This window comes from Carcharodon carcharias, chromosome 2, assembly GCF_017639515.1.
Source record: "Carcharodon carcharias isolate sCarCar2 chromosome 2, sCarCar2.pri, whole genome shotgun sequence".
NCBI classification, from domain to species: domain Eukaryota; kingdom Metazoa; phylum Chordata; class Chondrichthyes; order Lamniformes; family Lamnidae; genus Carcharodon; species Carcharodon carcharias.
The window spans coordinates 206,418,342-206,433,490 of NC_054468.1; the positions used below are offsets into that span (position 1 = coordinate 206,418,342).

Here is a 15,149-nt window from a genome sequence, read left to right on the forward strand (position 1 = left end):
GGGGAGAGACTAAAAGGTAGAACTCATGAACTAGAAATGTTGACTTTTGTCAGACAGAGGAACTAAATGGGCTGCAAATAAGTTTTTTTAAAAAACTTGAGAAGAGGTGCACATTGGACACACAAAGATCACAACAGTGAAGCAATAAAAGGAGTTTCAAATGATTATCAGACATGATCATGCCAAGATGAGCTTCCGACCACATATTCGCCCCATCACAAAAGCGGCCCATCTCCACATCTGTAGAAGCAAAATACTGCGGATGCTGGAAATCTGAAACAAAAACAGAAAATACTGGAAAAACTCAGCAGGTCTAGCAGCATCAGTGGAGTGAGAAACAGAGTTAACATTTTGAGTCCGTATGACCCTTCTTCAGAGCTTCTCCACCTTTGTAACATTGCCCAACTTTGCCCGTGTCAGCTCTTCTGCTGCTTAATCCAGGCCTTCATTACCTCAAGGCTTGAGTGTTCCAATGCGCTCCTGGCTGGTCTCCCACATTCTCCATTCCGTAAACTTGTGAGGTCATCCAAAACTTTGCTACTCGTGTCTTAACTCGCACCAAGTCCCATTCACCTATCACCGCTGTCCTCACTGACTTATATTGGTTCCCAGTCAAACAAAGTCTTGGTTTCAAAATTGTCAATCTTGTTTTCAAACCCTCTCCTTCCCTACCTCTGAAATCTCCTGGAGCCCCACAACACTCTTTAAGATATGTGCTCATCAAATTCTGGCCCCTTGAGCAACCCCAATTTTAATTGCTCTACCATTGATGGCCATGTCTTCAGGTGCCTAGGTCCTATGCTGTGGAATTTCCTCCCTACACATCTCCACCCCTCCACCTCACTTTCCTTATTTGAGACACTCCTTAAAACCTCCCTCTTTGACCAAGCTTTTGGTCATCTGACCTAATATCTCCCTTATTAAGTTAAAGGCGCCATATAAATATTAGTTGTTATTATTGCTGAAAGTTAGATAAGGCGTGGGGAAAATATTTTTGTACATCTGAACAAGGAAAAGGGAGAAGTGAAAACTACAAATATATGGAATCTGAGATATGAACAAGAAATCCTGGAAACACTTAGAGTGTGGCTTTTCATTTCTCCTTTCATGTGTTGGCAGATCTGTCTGTTTCCAACATTTTCTTCTCTTACTATAGATTATATGCACCTGCTGTCCTTGACCCATAGAACTGACTTCTCCCTATCTGAACTTTATTTTTTTACCCTTGAACAGGCTTTTCCCACCTACATCCATGACTCCTCCCAGTGTGCTCTGCTAATTTAAAAGTTTCCAGTTTCCCAGCCCTAAACATCTCCTTTTCACCATGGACAGCCAATCCCACATATGCTTCCATCCCCTCCAAAGTGCTGTCTGCTTGTTCCTTGATGGGAGGCCCAACCAATTCCCATCCTCAACCACCCTCTTCTGCCCGGCTGAACCTGTTCTCACATTGAACAATTTCTCCTTTGACTCCACTCACTCCCTCTCAGTAAAAGGTGTTGCTATGGGAACTCATATGGGTGCTGTTCCTTTTTGTGGGATATGTGGACTGGAATATTCTTTGTTCCAGTCCTGTTCAGGTTCTATTACTCACCTCTTTTTCTGGTCAATTGATGACTGTACTGGTCCTGTTCTGATGATGCCATCTTCCATACCAGCACTTCCACTATATTCATTGTTTCTCTATCTAGGATTCCCCTCCACTGAGGATTACAGGGCTCTCACTGTGTCTGCCACATTCCTGACATTTCTGTTCTCACCCCATCCCCTCCTCCCAGTACCACAATAGAGGTCCTCATGTCCCCATCTTTCACATTCAACATATCAGCCTCCACCATTTGTGACATCCAGTGTGAAGCCATCACAAAACAGATCTTTCCCTGCTCACCTTTCAGCATCAAAGAGACCATTCCCTCCGTGATAACATGCTCCACTCATCTATCAGCCTCACCACTCCCTTGCTTTCACATGCAAGCACAGGATATAATCTGCCCTTTTCCCTCCTCCTGTCCCACCATCTAGGGCCCCAAACATTCTTTCCAGGTAAAACAGCCATTTACTTGTACTTCTTCCAATTTAGTATACTGTATTCACTCCTTATGATGGGGACACAACTGGGAAGACACTGGGGAGATCAAAAGCAGATTAGGTGACTTTGTAGAAAGCCTTCATTCAGCAAACGTGGCACCAAGATTCTGGCCACTTAGCATTTTAATTCTTCATCCCACTCTCACTCTGACCTCTAATCCCCGGCCTCCTGCAATGTTTTAATGAAGCTCAACATAAGATCAAGGAACAACATCGTTTGATTAGGTACACTACATCCTTTCAGACTCAACATTGAGTTCAACAATTTCAGACCATAACCTCTGCCCTTTTTTTTCAATTAGCAGCTGTTGTTGATGATTCTGCTATTCCCATTTCCACCTCCTCTAAACCTATCTTTTGTTTCTTTACCATGTCCTTTGCCTTGTACCACCATCGTGTTTGTCAATCTCTCCTGACTTCCATCCAAAAACATACCCCCCTTTTGTTCTTCCCCCCACTCCCTCTTTTCCCACCCCTTTTCTTACTTAAAAGCTGTTACATTGCTATGTTTTTCATGGTCTGTGCAGGGTCATCAATCTGAAACGTTAGTTCTGTTTCTCTCTCCACCTGACCAGCCGAGTCGTTCCAGCAGATTCTGTTTTTATTCCAGGTTTCCACATTGTTTTTGTGAGACTCGCTGTCAGGTGTACCATCAACATATCCTGCTCTGACAATGAGGAGGACATAAGCTTGACATTGCAAATTCCATTGAGTTCCTCCTTCAGGGATATTGGTGTGTGCAGGAGCTGAGCAAAGGTCTGGGTTTTCCACCATAGAGCAGGAAACACCTGAGAAGAGCAATTCTTGTGGGTGGTCACGAGGTACTGGGGAAGTGGAGAGAAAAAGAAAGAGGCTGCTATTATTTCAATTATTATTAGTCAATTAAACACCTTTTCCAGCGTTGCTGAACTGCAGATCAATGTTGCAATGATAGGGCTGGAAAAATTCTGCTTACCAAAATAGGCAAAGTAGGAGTTCCGTTTTGGCTGTACTGAACTGAAATGGAATAAAGGACTGTAGTGGAACTTTTTTTAAAAACTCACTGTAACCTCTACTGTGTCTATGTGGTTTTTGGTCATCGTGTTGCCATGTGACTCAGTAACTTGCTAGTTCTGATACAATAACCTTGTTGTTCCTTGCTTACAATTTCTCCTCTGGCTAGGATGCATTAGGTAAACTGTTCCCATGTCTTCTCCACACAGTCCCAACAATTCAATGATGGTTGTCTTTTTTTAATAGGCTGCTTCTGTCTCAAATTAAATTATATCAAAACTCCACATGTGCCCCACTCTCCGCCCACCAACTGATCACACTCCCATGCACTACCCACGAGGCTCCTCACTTTCAATTTGAGAAAAATGGTAGTTCTTAAGTTTCTGCCCCATTCCCCTGTCCTTTCCCCTCCCCCAGTCACCCATGTCCTTTCCCCCATCACTGTTGATTCCACTGGCATCACCTTCCACCTCCCCACCATCACCTACCAACCCGAACCCTTGTCTTTTGGGGATATCCAGGTGAACGTGCACGTTCCCTACCTTCCCGGGAATCCCAGCCCCAATCACATTGGCCTCCTCCTTCCCACCCCAGGGTCAGTGTCTGCCTCTGACGCCCCACCAACCACCCTCGCTGTCCTTTTTACCGCTACCGTCGAACCCTCATCCTCCCAGTCTTCTGGTTCCCTCTGCCCCCTCTCATTCTCACATTCCCTCTTACCACACCCACCCTCAGTTTGCTCCCCAGGAGCCAGTCATTGACTCTACAGACCTCTCCCTTGCATGTTCACCTGGACATCCCCACCACTTACTCCCTCATCCACCCTTACCCCCTTCTGCCCCACGGACTCCTTCCTCACCTGGTCTTCTTACCCCCTCAGAACTCCTTTCTCCCCCCTAGACTCCCTCCCCCTTCAAACTCCTTCCTTCCTATGGACACCTTTCCCCATCCAAACTCCTTCCTCCCACTGGACTCCTTTCCCCCTCCGAAGTCCTTCCTTTACACCTTCCTACCCCCTTACACCTACCTCCCCAGTTGACGCACTCTCCTCCATTACACCCTCCTCCTTCCTTACTCCCTCCCCTTTCCCGACTTCATTTCCCCCCCTCCGCCATGACACCTATGTTTCCCCCCCCACAAACTCACCCCCCCTCCCCCAACATCTTCGTTCCCCCTCCCAACCTTACCCATCCCGGTACACTTTCCTCTCCCAATCACTGTTGGATCTTCCTCTCCCCCCACCTCCCCTGACAATCCTCCATAGCAGCTCATGGGCAAGACACTGATGTTCCAAAGCAGACCCCAGACATCAACAAAGACCTCCCACCTTGCGGGAGCTGCTTCGCGGCAGAGCCAAGTCCATCAGAATCTATTCAGCATGCAATACATGTGTTCCTCCAGGATCCGGGAGCTGTTGGGCTCCAGCATCTTCTGAGCCTTGGATGTCCGCTATGTGAGTGTGGCCCTAACAGTAAGTCCTGACTTCTGTACCACACACTTGCTGAGACGTGTTCTGGGTCGGCATGTTTTCCCGCCGATGTGGGCAGTAAATTTGACATGGCGGGATGACTCCAGTGGGCAGGTAAGATGATGACATACGAATGCATTGAAATTAGGTTCCCAATGTTGGAAGGCCACTAATGGGCGGAGCGGACGATTGCAAACTGGTTTCACAATGGTTTAAAACCAATTTTTGGCCTTCTTGCCATATTGTCCACCCTACACCTGCCCAATGCTAACAGGGGCGGAAAATTCCTAAGTCTAGTTGATGCTTGTCCTTATTTCACCTGCTTTCTGATTTTACATGCGACTTTTCTACTTCCTTCCAACTTGAGCTACCCCTCAGGTTCCCACCCCCCTGACAAGCTAGTTTAATCCCTCTCTAACAGCACTATAAATCTCCCTGTGAGGGTATTAGTTCCGGATCTGTTAAAGTGTAACCCATCTATCTTGTACAGGTCCGACTTGTCCCAGAACTGGTCCCAAATGTCTCAGGAATCTGATGCCCTCCCTCCTACACCAATTCTCCAGCCACGTGTTCAATCACTCAGTTTTCCTATTCCTATGCTCACCAGCATGTGGGACTGGGAGTAATCCTGAGATTACTGCTTTTGAGGTCCTGCTTTTTAATTTCCTTCCTAACTCCCGCAAGTCTGCTTTCAGACCTCATCCCTCTTCCTACCTATGTCATTGGTATCAACGTGGACCATGACATCTGGCTGTTCACCCTCTCCCAGAAGAATGTCCTGCAGCTGATTCGTGACATCCTTGACCCTGGCACCAGCGAGGCAACACACTATTCTGGAGTCACATTTACAGCCGCAGAAATGCCTGTCTGATCCCCTGAACATCGAGTCCCTTATTGTTCTTGCGCTCTTTCTCCTCCCTTCCTGTGCTGCTGAGCCACCCGTGGTGCCACAGACTTGGCTCTGGCTGTACTCCCATGAGGAATAATCACCCTCACCAGTATCCAAAATGGAAAACCCATTAGCAAGCAAGATAAGACTCAGGGGACTCATGCACTACCTGCCTGGTTCCCTTAAAGTGCCTGGTGGGCACCCATTACCTCTTTGCCTGCATGGTCCTAACCTGCATCGTGACTACCTCCGTAAACATACTATCCACATAGTTCTCTGCCTTGTGGGATGCACCGCAATGACTCCAGCTGCTGCTCAAGTTTCAAAATCTGGAGTTAAGCTTCTGCAGCCAATGGCACTTCCCGCGGATGTGCTCGAGTAGGACACATGGGTGCGTCCATTTGTTCCCACGTACCTAGGATGAGCACTTGGCCGAGCTAACCGACAATACCATAACTTTAAACACAATTTATTACAATTAGAATAATTGGGGGATGGGCTGGCATTGTGGTATTGTCACTGGCCTAGTAATCCAGAGACCCAGAGTAATGCTCTGGGGACCTGGGTTTGAATCCCACCACAGCAGATGGTGGAATTTGAATTCATTAAGTATCTAGAATTAAAAGTCTAATGATGACCATGAAACCATGTTGTATTTCATAAAAACCCATCTAGTTCACTAATGTCCTTTAGGGATGGAAATTTGCCACGCTTACCTGACCTAGCCTACATGTGACTCCAGACCCACAGCAATGTGGTTGACTCTTAAATACCGTCTAAAATGACCCAGCAAGCTACTCAGTTGTATCAAACTGCTAAAAAATGTCACTAAGGAATGAAACCAGATGGACCTCCTGGTATTGACCTAGGCACCAGAAACAACAATGGCAAACTCAGCCATGTCAACACTGCAAAGTTTTCCTTACTAACATCTGAGGGCTTGTGCCAAAATTGGGAGAGCTGTCTCACAGATTAGTCAAGTAACAGCCTGACACAGTCATACTCATGGAATCGTACTTTACAGATAATGTACCATCACCAACCCTGGGTATGTTCTGTCCTACCGGCAGGACAGACCAAGCAGAGGTGGCGGCACAGTGGTATACAGTAAGGATGGAGTTGCCCTATGAATCCTCAACATCGATTCCGAACCTCATGAAGTCTCATGGTACCAGGTCAAATATGGGCAAGGAAGCCTCCTGCTGATTACCACGTATCATCCCCCCCTCAGCTGATGAATCAGTACCCCTCCATGTTGAACACCACTTGGAAGAAGCACAGAGGTTGGCAAGAGCGCAGAATGTACTCTGGGTGAGGGACTTCAAAGTCCATCACCAAGAGTGGCTTGGTTGCACCACTACAGACTGAGCTGGCCGAGTCCTAAAAGACATAGCTGCTAGACTGGGTCTGTGGCAGGTGGTGAGGGAACCAACAAGAGGGAAAAACATACTTGACCGAGCCCTCACCAAGCCGTCTGCCGCAGATGCATCTGTCCATGACAGTATTGGCAGGAGTGGTCACTCCTCACAGTCCTTGTGGAGACGAAGTTCCATCTTCACATTGAGTATACCCTCCATCATTAGCATTACCACTCTGCTAAGTGGGATGGATTTCGAACAGATCTAGCAACTTAAGCCCGGGCAACCATGAGGCACTGTGGGCCATCAGCAGCAGCAGAATTGTACTTGAACACAATCTGTAACTATATGGCCCAGCGTATCCCCCAGTTTACCATTACCAGCAAGCCAGGGGATCAACACCGGTTCAATGAAGAATGCAGGAGGGCATGCCAGGAGCAGAACCAGGTATACCTAAAAATGAGGTGTCAACCTGGTGAAGTTGCAACACAGGACTACTTGCATGCCAAACAGCATAAGCAGCAAGTGATAGACAGAGCTAAGCGGTTCCACAGCCAATGGATCAGATCTAAGCTCTGTAGTCCTGCCATATGCAGTCGTAAAACGTGGTGGATAATTAAACAACTCACTGGAGGAGGCTGCACATACATCCCCATCTCAATGATGGGGGAGCCCAGCCAGCAGTGCAAAAGATAAGGCTGAAGTATTTGCAACAATCTTCAGCCAGAAGAGTGAATGATCCATCTTGGCATCTTCCAGAGGTCCCAAGCACCACAGATGCCAGTCTTCAGCCAATTTGATTCACTCTACGTGATATCAATCTGGCTGAAGGCACTGGATACTGCAAAGGCTATAAGCCTAGACAATATTCTGGCAATAGTGCTCAAGATTTTTGCTCTCGGGCTTGCCGCGCCCCTAGCCAAGCTGTTCCAGTACAGCTACAACACTGGCACCTACCCGGCAATGTGGCAAATTGTCCAGGTGTGTCCTGTACACACAAAGCAGGACAAATCCAACCTGGTCAAGTACCATCCCATAATTCAACTCTTGATCATCATTAAGGTGATGGAAGGAGTCATCAACAATGCTTTCAAGCAGCACTAGCTTAGCAATAACCTGCTCACTGATGCTCAGTTTAGATTCTGGCAGGGTCGCTCAGCTCCTGACTTCATTACAGCCTTGGTTCATACATTGACAAAAGAGACAAACAACAGATGTGAGGTGAGAGTGACTGGCCTTGACTTCAAGGCAGCATTTGACCGACTGTGGCATCAATGAGCCCTAGCAAAACTGGAGTCAATGGGAATCAAGGGGAAAACTCTCCGCTGGTTGGAGTCATACTGAGTACAAAGGAAGATGATTGTGGTTATAGGAGGTCAATCACCTCAGTTCCAGGGCATCACAGCAGGAGTTCCTTAGGGCAGGGTCCTAGGCCCAACCATCTTCAGCTGCTTCATAAATGACCTTCCCACCATCATGAAGTGGGGATGTCCGTTGATCATTAGACAATGTTCAGCACCAATCGTGATTCCTCAGATACTGAAGTAGTCCATGTCCAAATGCAGCAAGACCTGGACAATATCCAAGCTTGGGCTGACAAGTGGCAAGTAACATTCAGGCCACACAAGTGCCAGGCAATGACCATCTCCAACAAGAGAGAATATAATTATTTTCCCTTGATATTCAATGGCATTTCCATCGCTGAATCCTACACAATCAACATCCTGGGGGTTACCATTGACCAGGAGCTGCACTGGACTGGCCATATAAATACAGTGGCTGCAAGAGCAGGTCAGAGGCTAGGGATCATGAAGCGAGTAACTTACATCCTGACTCCACAAAGCCTCTCCACCAACTATAAGACACAGGTCAGGAGTGTGATGGAATATTTCCCACTTGCCTGGATGAATGCAGCTCCCACAACACTCAGGAACCTTGACATCATGCAGAACATAGCAGCCCACTTGATTGGCACCACATCCACAAAAATTCACTCTCTCCACCACCAATGCATAGTAGCAGCAGTGTGTACCATTTACAAGACACACAACAGGAATTCACCAAGGCTCCTTAGACAGCATCTTCCAAACCCACGACCACTGCCATCTAGAAGGACAAGGGCAGCAGATAGATGGGAACACCACTACCTGGAAGCTCCCCTCCAAGTCACTCACCAACCTGACTTGGAAATATATCGCTGTTCCTTCACTGTCGCTGGGTCAAAATCCTGGAACTCCCTTCCTAACAGCTCTGTGGGTGTATCTACACAATATGGACTGCAATGGTTCAAGAAGGCAGCTCAGCACTACCTTCTCAAGGGCAACAAGGGATGGGCAATAAATGCTGGCCCAGCCAGCGAAGCCCACATCCCATGAATGATTAAAAAATTAGTTACCACAATCGGGCTTGTCTCCCTTCTTCCCTGCTTCTGACCAGAATCTGCTGCTATCAGTTTTTCCTTCTTTCCTGATCTGCAACCTGTAGAAAAACTAGATCTACATCACCTTTCAAGCTTGGCTTCAAACTCCTGGGCTCCTGCATCTCCTGCATTTTCTGATAATTCTTCATCAAGATGGAGAGTGACGTAGTTGATTCTGAGACTAGGTTCCTGAATCTTAATAAAGGAAATTACAATGGTATGAGGCGTGAGTTGGCAATGATGGATTGGGAAACATTACTTAAAGAGATGATGGTGGATAGGCAATGGCAAACATTCAAAGAGCACATGGATGAATTGCAACAATTGTTTATTCCTGTCTGACACAAAAGCAAAACAGGAAAGGTGGCCAAAACATGGCTTATATGGGAAATTACAGGTAGTGTTAGATCCAAGGAAGAGGAATACAAATTGGACAGAAAAAACAACAGACCTGAGGATTGGCAGCAGTTTAGAATTCAGCAAAGGAGGACCAAGGGATTGATTAAGAAGGGGAAAATAGAATACGAGAGTAAGCTTGTGGGGAACATAAAAACTGACTGTAAAAGTTTCTATAGGTATGTGAAAAGAAAAAGATTGGTGAAGCCAAATATAGATCCCTTACAGTCTAAAACAGGGGAATTTATAATGGGGAACAAAGAAATGGCTGACCAACTAAATACATACTTTGGTTCTGTCTTCACAAAGGAGGGCACAAATAACATATCAGAAATGTTGGGGAACACATGGTTTAGTGAGAGGGAGGAACTGAAAGAAATCAGCATTAGTAGGGAAATGGTGTTGGGGAAATTGATGGGATTGAAGGCCGATAAATCCTCAGGACCTGATAATCTACATCCCAGAGTACTTAAGGAAGTGGCCCTAGAAATAGTGGATGCATTGGTGGTCATCTTCCAGGATTCTATAGACTCTGGAACAGTTCCTACAGATTGCATGGCAGCTGATGTAACCCCACTATTTAAAAAGGGAGGTAGAGAGAAAACAGGAATTATAGACCAGTCAGCCTGACGTCGGTAGTGGGGAAAATTCTAGAGTCCATTATGAAAGATTTAATAGCTGAGCACTTGGAAAACAGCGACAGAATTGGACAGAGTCAGCACGGGTTTATGAAAGGGAAATCATATTTGACAAATCTACTGGAATTTTTCAAGGATGTAACTAATAGAGTTGATGAGGGGGAGCCAGTGGGTGTGGTTTATTTGGACTTTCGACAAAGTCCCACATAAGAGATTAGCGTGTAAAATTAAAGCGCATGGGATTGGGGGTAGTGTATTGAGCTGGATAGAAAACTGTTTGGCAGACAGGAAACAAAGAGTAGGAATAAACAGGTCTTTTTCTGAATGGCAGGCAGTGACTAGTGGGGTACCACAGGCATCAGTGCTGGGACCCCAGCTATCGACAATATATATTAATGATTTAGATGAGGGAACTAAATGTAATATCTCCGAATTTGCAGATGACACAAAGCTGGGTGGGAGGGTGAGCTGTGAGGAGGATGCAGAGATGCTTCAGTGTGATTTAGACAAGCTGAGTGAGTGGGCAAATGCATGGCAGATGCAGAATAATGTGGATAAATATGAGGTTATCCATTTTGGTAGCAAAAACAGGAAGGCAGATTATTATCTGAATGGCTATAAATTGAGAGTGGGGAATGTGCAACGAGACCTGGGTGTCCTCGTATACCAGTCGCTGAAGGTAAGCATGCAAGTGCAGCAGGCGGTAAAGAAGGCAAATAGTATGTTGGCCTTCATAGCCAGAGGATTTGAGTACAGGAGCAGGGATGTCTTGCTGCAATTATACAGGGCCTTGGTGAGACCACACCTGGAATATTGTGTGCAGTTTTGGTCTCTTTATCTGAGGAAGGATGATCTTGCTATAGAGGGAGTGCAGCGAAGGTTTACCAGACTGATTCTTGGGATGGCGGGACTGACATGAGGAGAGATTGTGGATTATATTCACTGGAGTTCAGAAGAATGAGGGGGGATCTCAAAGAAACCTATAAAATTCTAACAGGACTAGACAGGTAGATGCAGGAAGGACGTTCCTGATGAGGGTGGAATTCAGAACGCAGACTGAAGATATGGGGTAGACCATTTAGGACTGAGATGAAGAGAAATTTCTTCACCCAGAGAGTGGTGAACATGTGGAATTCACTACCACAGAAAGTAGTTGAGGCCAAAACATTGCATGTTTTCAAGAAGGAGTTAGATATAGTTCTTGGGGCGAAAGGGATCAAAGGATATGGGAAGAAAGTGGGAGCAGGCTATTGGTTATAATGAATGGCAGAGCAGGCTCGAAGGGCCGAGTGGCCTACTCCTATTTTCTATGTTTCTATGCTCTGAACCACACTGGCTATATTGTAAGACCTAAAATCTGTCTCTGCCTTACTGATCTCCTGCAATATACAAAATATCCTGGGTCAGTCTATAGCCCTTCCACCACAACTGCAACGATTGAGAGACTTCAGACTTTGTGTCTGGCAACTGGTTCAACTGGGTGTTCAGCTTCAGTCTGTTCCTGGTTGCAGGTTTCATACAGCATCTGCATATGATCGTGCACAGAACGTACTAATGTCTCACAGCAGAACCTGGCTCCCAATCGTCTTGGAATGCTCTTGCCATTAGACCAAGGCCCTGCTTTGCCGAGACCTTGTGGTAATCAGTGTGTAACAATCATCCCATGTTAAAAAAAAACACACACAGGCATCTTCCACTCATTAAAATGAAGTTTGGGACCTGAAACGTCAGGGCTCCCATGGACAACCCTAACAGTGACAGTCCTGAGCACCCCGCCACCGTCATAACTCAGGGGTTCAGGTACCTCGACATTGACACTGCCATCCAAAGCGAGACCTCCCGTGCAGGAGAAGGCCAACTGAAGGAAGAAGGTACACCTTTTCTCTGGAAGGGCCTTCCAGAAGAGGAATGACGTTTTCATAGGGTAGGCTTTCCCATCAAAAATGAGCTTCTCTGGCACATCAATGACTCCCCCTGTGGGAAAAGCATGACTACCCAGCTCACCTTAACAAAGAATCAGCATGCCACTGTCATGGGTGTATATACTCCAACACTTGAGGCAACAGACAAGATCAAGGAAGGATTCTACACCGAGGTTCAGCAATCCCTAGCCTGAGTCCCAGCAGACAATAGACTGATCCTCCTCAGAGATTTCAACATCAGAGTCGGGAAGAATGTGAATCTCTGGAAGGGTGTGATAGGCAAGGAAGGAGCAGGGAAAGCAAACTCCTCTGAGTCCTCCTCCTGATGAAATGTCTAAACATGTCATAAAGGCCTTGTCACAGCCAGCACCAGGGCCAGGAAAAGAAATCATGGGCTCCAGTGCTTCTTCTGTTTCTGCATCCCTTATCCCACCCCACTCCACTTTAAATCCCTTCCATACCCTCTGGGTGCCCAGAATTGGGAACCATAGTCACAGTGGGATCAAACTGTTTTATATAGTTTTGTCAAAAGTTCTTGGCTTTTGTACTTTATGCCTTTATTTATAAAGCCCGTTGAAAGCTTGGGTTTCATTACGAAACACTTTACAATCACACCTTTGTCAGACAAACGCACACAACTTGGTCATTCACATTATGCAACCAGCTCTGCTTCTTTGATGCTGCCTCTGCAGTATCCAGACAGCAAAATCCAAAAGACTTGAACCTCAAGCACTGCAAATAACAATCCTATGTACAAATGAGAATATCTTGGAACTAACAATGAAATATTATATTGGCCCATGACTCCTGGTTTCACTTCCAAGTTTAAAAACAGAAAACCCTTCCAAAATTAGCACCAGACAATTCACCTGCAATAATGTGCTATTCCTGTTACAGTGTGCATTGAGTGATTAACATTTTTTTTCATTTTAAATGCCCAGTGTGGAGCATATAACAGGAGAGCAAAGTATTGCCAATGATGGAAATCTGAAATATAAACAGAAAACGCTGGAAATACTCAGCAAGCCAGGCAGCATCTGTGGAGAGAGAAACTGAGTCAACACTTCAGGTCCACAATCTGCACTTGTTCTGATGCAGGGTCACTGGCTTCTGTTTCTCTCTGCACAAATGCTGCCAGACATTTTGAGCATTTCCAACATTTCCTATTACTATTGGAGCAAACATAACGCCTTTAGCCAGGCCTCCAAAGAGCAATCAGATTTCTTATGAGCCTCCCAATCCCCTTCAGTAAGAAACCCAGCAGTAGCTGCCTGACATCTGGTTTGGAACAACATTAAGCATGAATTCCAAAAAAAAATTAAGGTATGAATAAAACTGTTTTGAATTCAATTTATTAAGTAAGTTAAAAGAAGGGAGCAAGGAAATAGACTTTGAATTAAAGAAAGAGCTGCAGTTAACAGACCGACTCTCTGCGTGGGATGTTGAGAGTAAGGTACCCCTTCGGAGCAGTGGTGTTCTGCTTGGCATGGCCATAGGTCTGAAAGTGTGCTTGTGAGCTGATGTTTGAGAGTACTTGGAAATCTACAGAGAAGGAATCTTAGGAGGCGAGATTGAAAGCCTGTGAGGTGGGCCATTGTTAAAGCTGGGAGTGACTTTTGAAGAGAATTCAAAGGGGAGATCTTTGAAGGTGAAGCTGGGAATCCCCCAGGAGACAGAGGTTTCAGCGGGATTGTGTGACATGGTGTTTATTAACATCTGGGTGGATTCTTGATAAATCCATGGACTCTGTCCTGGTTGTATCTGTCATTTACGCTGTAGTGTGGTGTGTTCGACCACAATTCATCTGTTAATTCACATGTACCTCATACTTACCCTGAAATGTTAGAGTATAAGACACATACTGTAAATTGTTTTATCTTTCTGAACTTGTATAGTAAAGATTGTTTTAGTTTGATCAAAACTCGTGGAATCTTGTGGTTTTATTCCAAAAGCAGGTGTCTTGAATCTCAACCTTTATTTACTTTAAACAAAGCGTTATTAGTCCCTAACCGGATCTCCATCCTCAACACCATCTCCCACACCACCACCTCCCTCCACCCACTCCCCACCCACTCCTGCCAACATCCTGGGGTCTAGCCAAGGATCGTAACAAAAACATAAACAACAATGTCAAAGCAATACATTTATCATTTTAAAAAATGGGTAATTATAAAAATGACCATTAAGAAGTGCCAAGCAGCAGAGCTAACTATTAAACCTTTTTTGCGTTTTTGCTTAAGAAGCAAAGCTAGAGAAAGACAGACTAGGCTGCATGTCCTTGTCACCAGGGAAGGGGGAGGGATACAGGGACTGCGCTATGGAGTTGTATTTAACTGACACCGACCTTCTGTTTGTTAATGGTGATGCACAATCCAAGCTAGCCTCAGTGAAATTCATACGTAAGTGGGGGTTGGAAGGGGATTGCCTTTCAGTCTGGAATTTCCTTCCCCTCCTGACCCATTGTGTGGATAGGTTTTTGGGGAGGGGGCGCAGTGGGGGTATGGGGGTGTGGGGAAGGATGTGTCTATATGTGTTCCCACATGGTGGACATCAACCGCAAGGGCTTACATTTGCTGAATGTGCAGCTGGTGTGCGACCACCATAAACGCATCCTGCAGGTGTGCGCAGTTTCCAGGGACTGTGCACGATACCTACATCCTCAGTCGTTCACAAATCCCTGGAGTTTTCCAGGGTCCACAGAAGCTGCAGGGATGGCTCCTAGGGGACAAGGGCTACCCGCAGAGGCCATGGCTGATGGCACCCATGTGGCAGCCTCAGACTGCAATAGAATGACAGTATAACGAGGCTCATGCTGCAGCTCACACCTTGGTAGAGCAGACCATCGGGCTGTTGAAAATGAGGTTCCAGTGCCTGGACTGGTCTGATGGAGCCCTGCAATACAGCCCACAGAGGGTGTCACACATCATCGTCATCTGCTGCACCATTTACAACCTGGCGCTCCAACAGGGAGACAAGCT

At 46.0% G+C, this 15,149-nt stretch overlaps 1 long non-coding RNA gene across 1 annotated transcript in view; it reads right to left on the reverse strand.

Moving 5' to 3' along the window:
- Positions 1 to 15,149, reverse strand: part of LOC121275307 — a 70,059-nt gene that overhangs the window by 54,244 nt on the left and 666 nt on the right. The gene's annotated exons all lie outside the window — the stretch shown is intronic.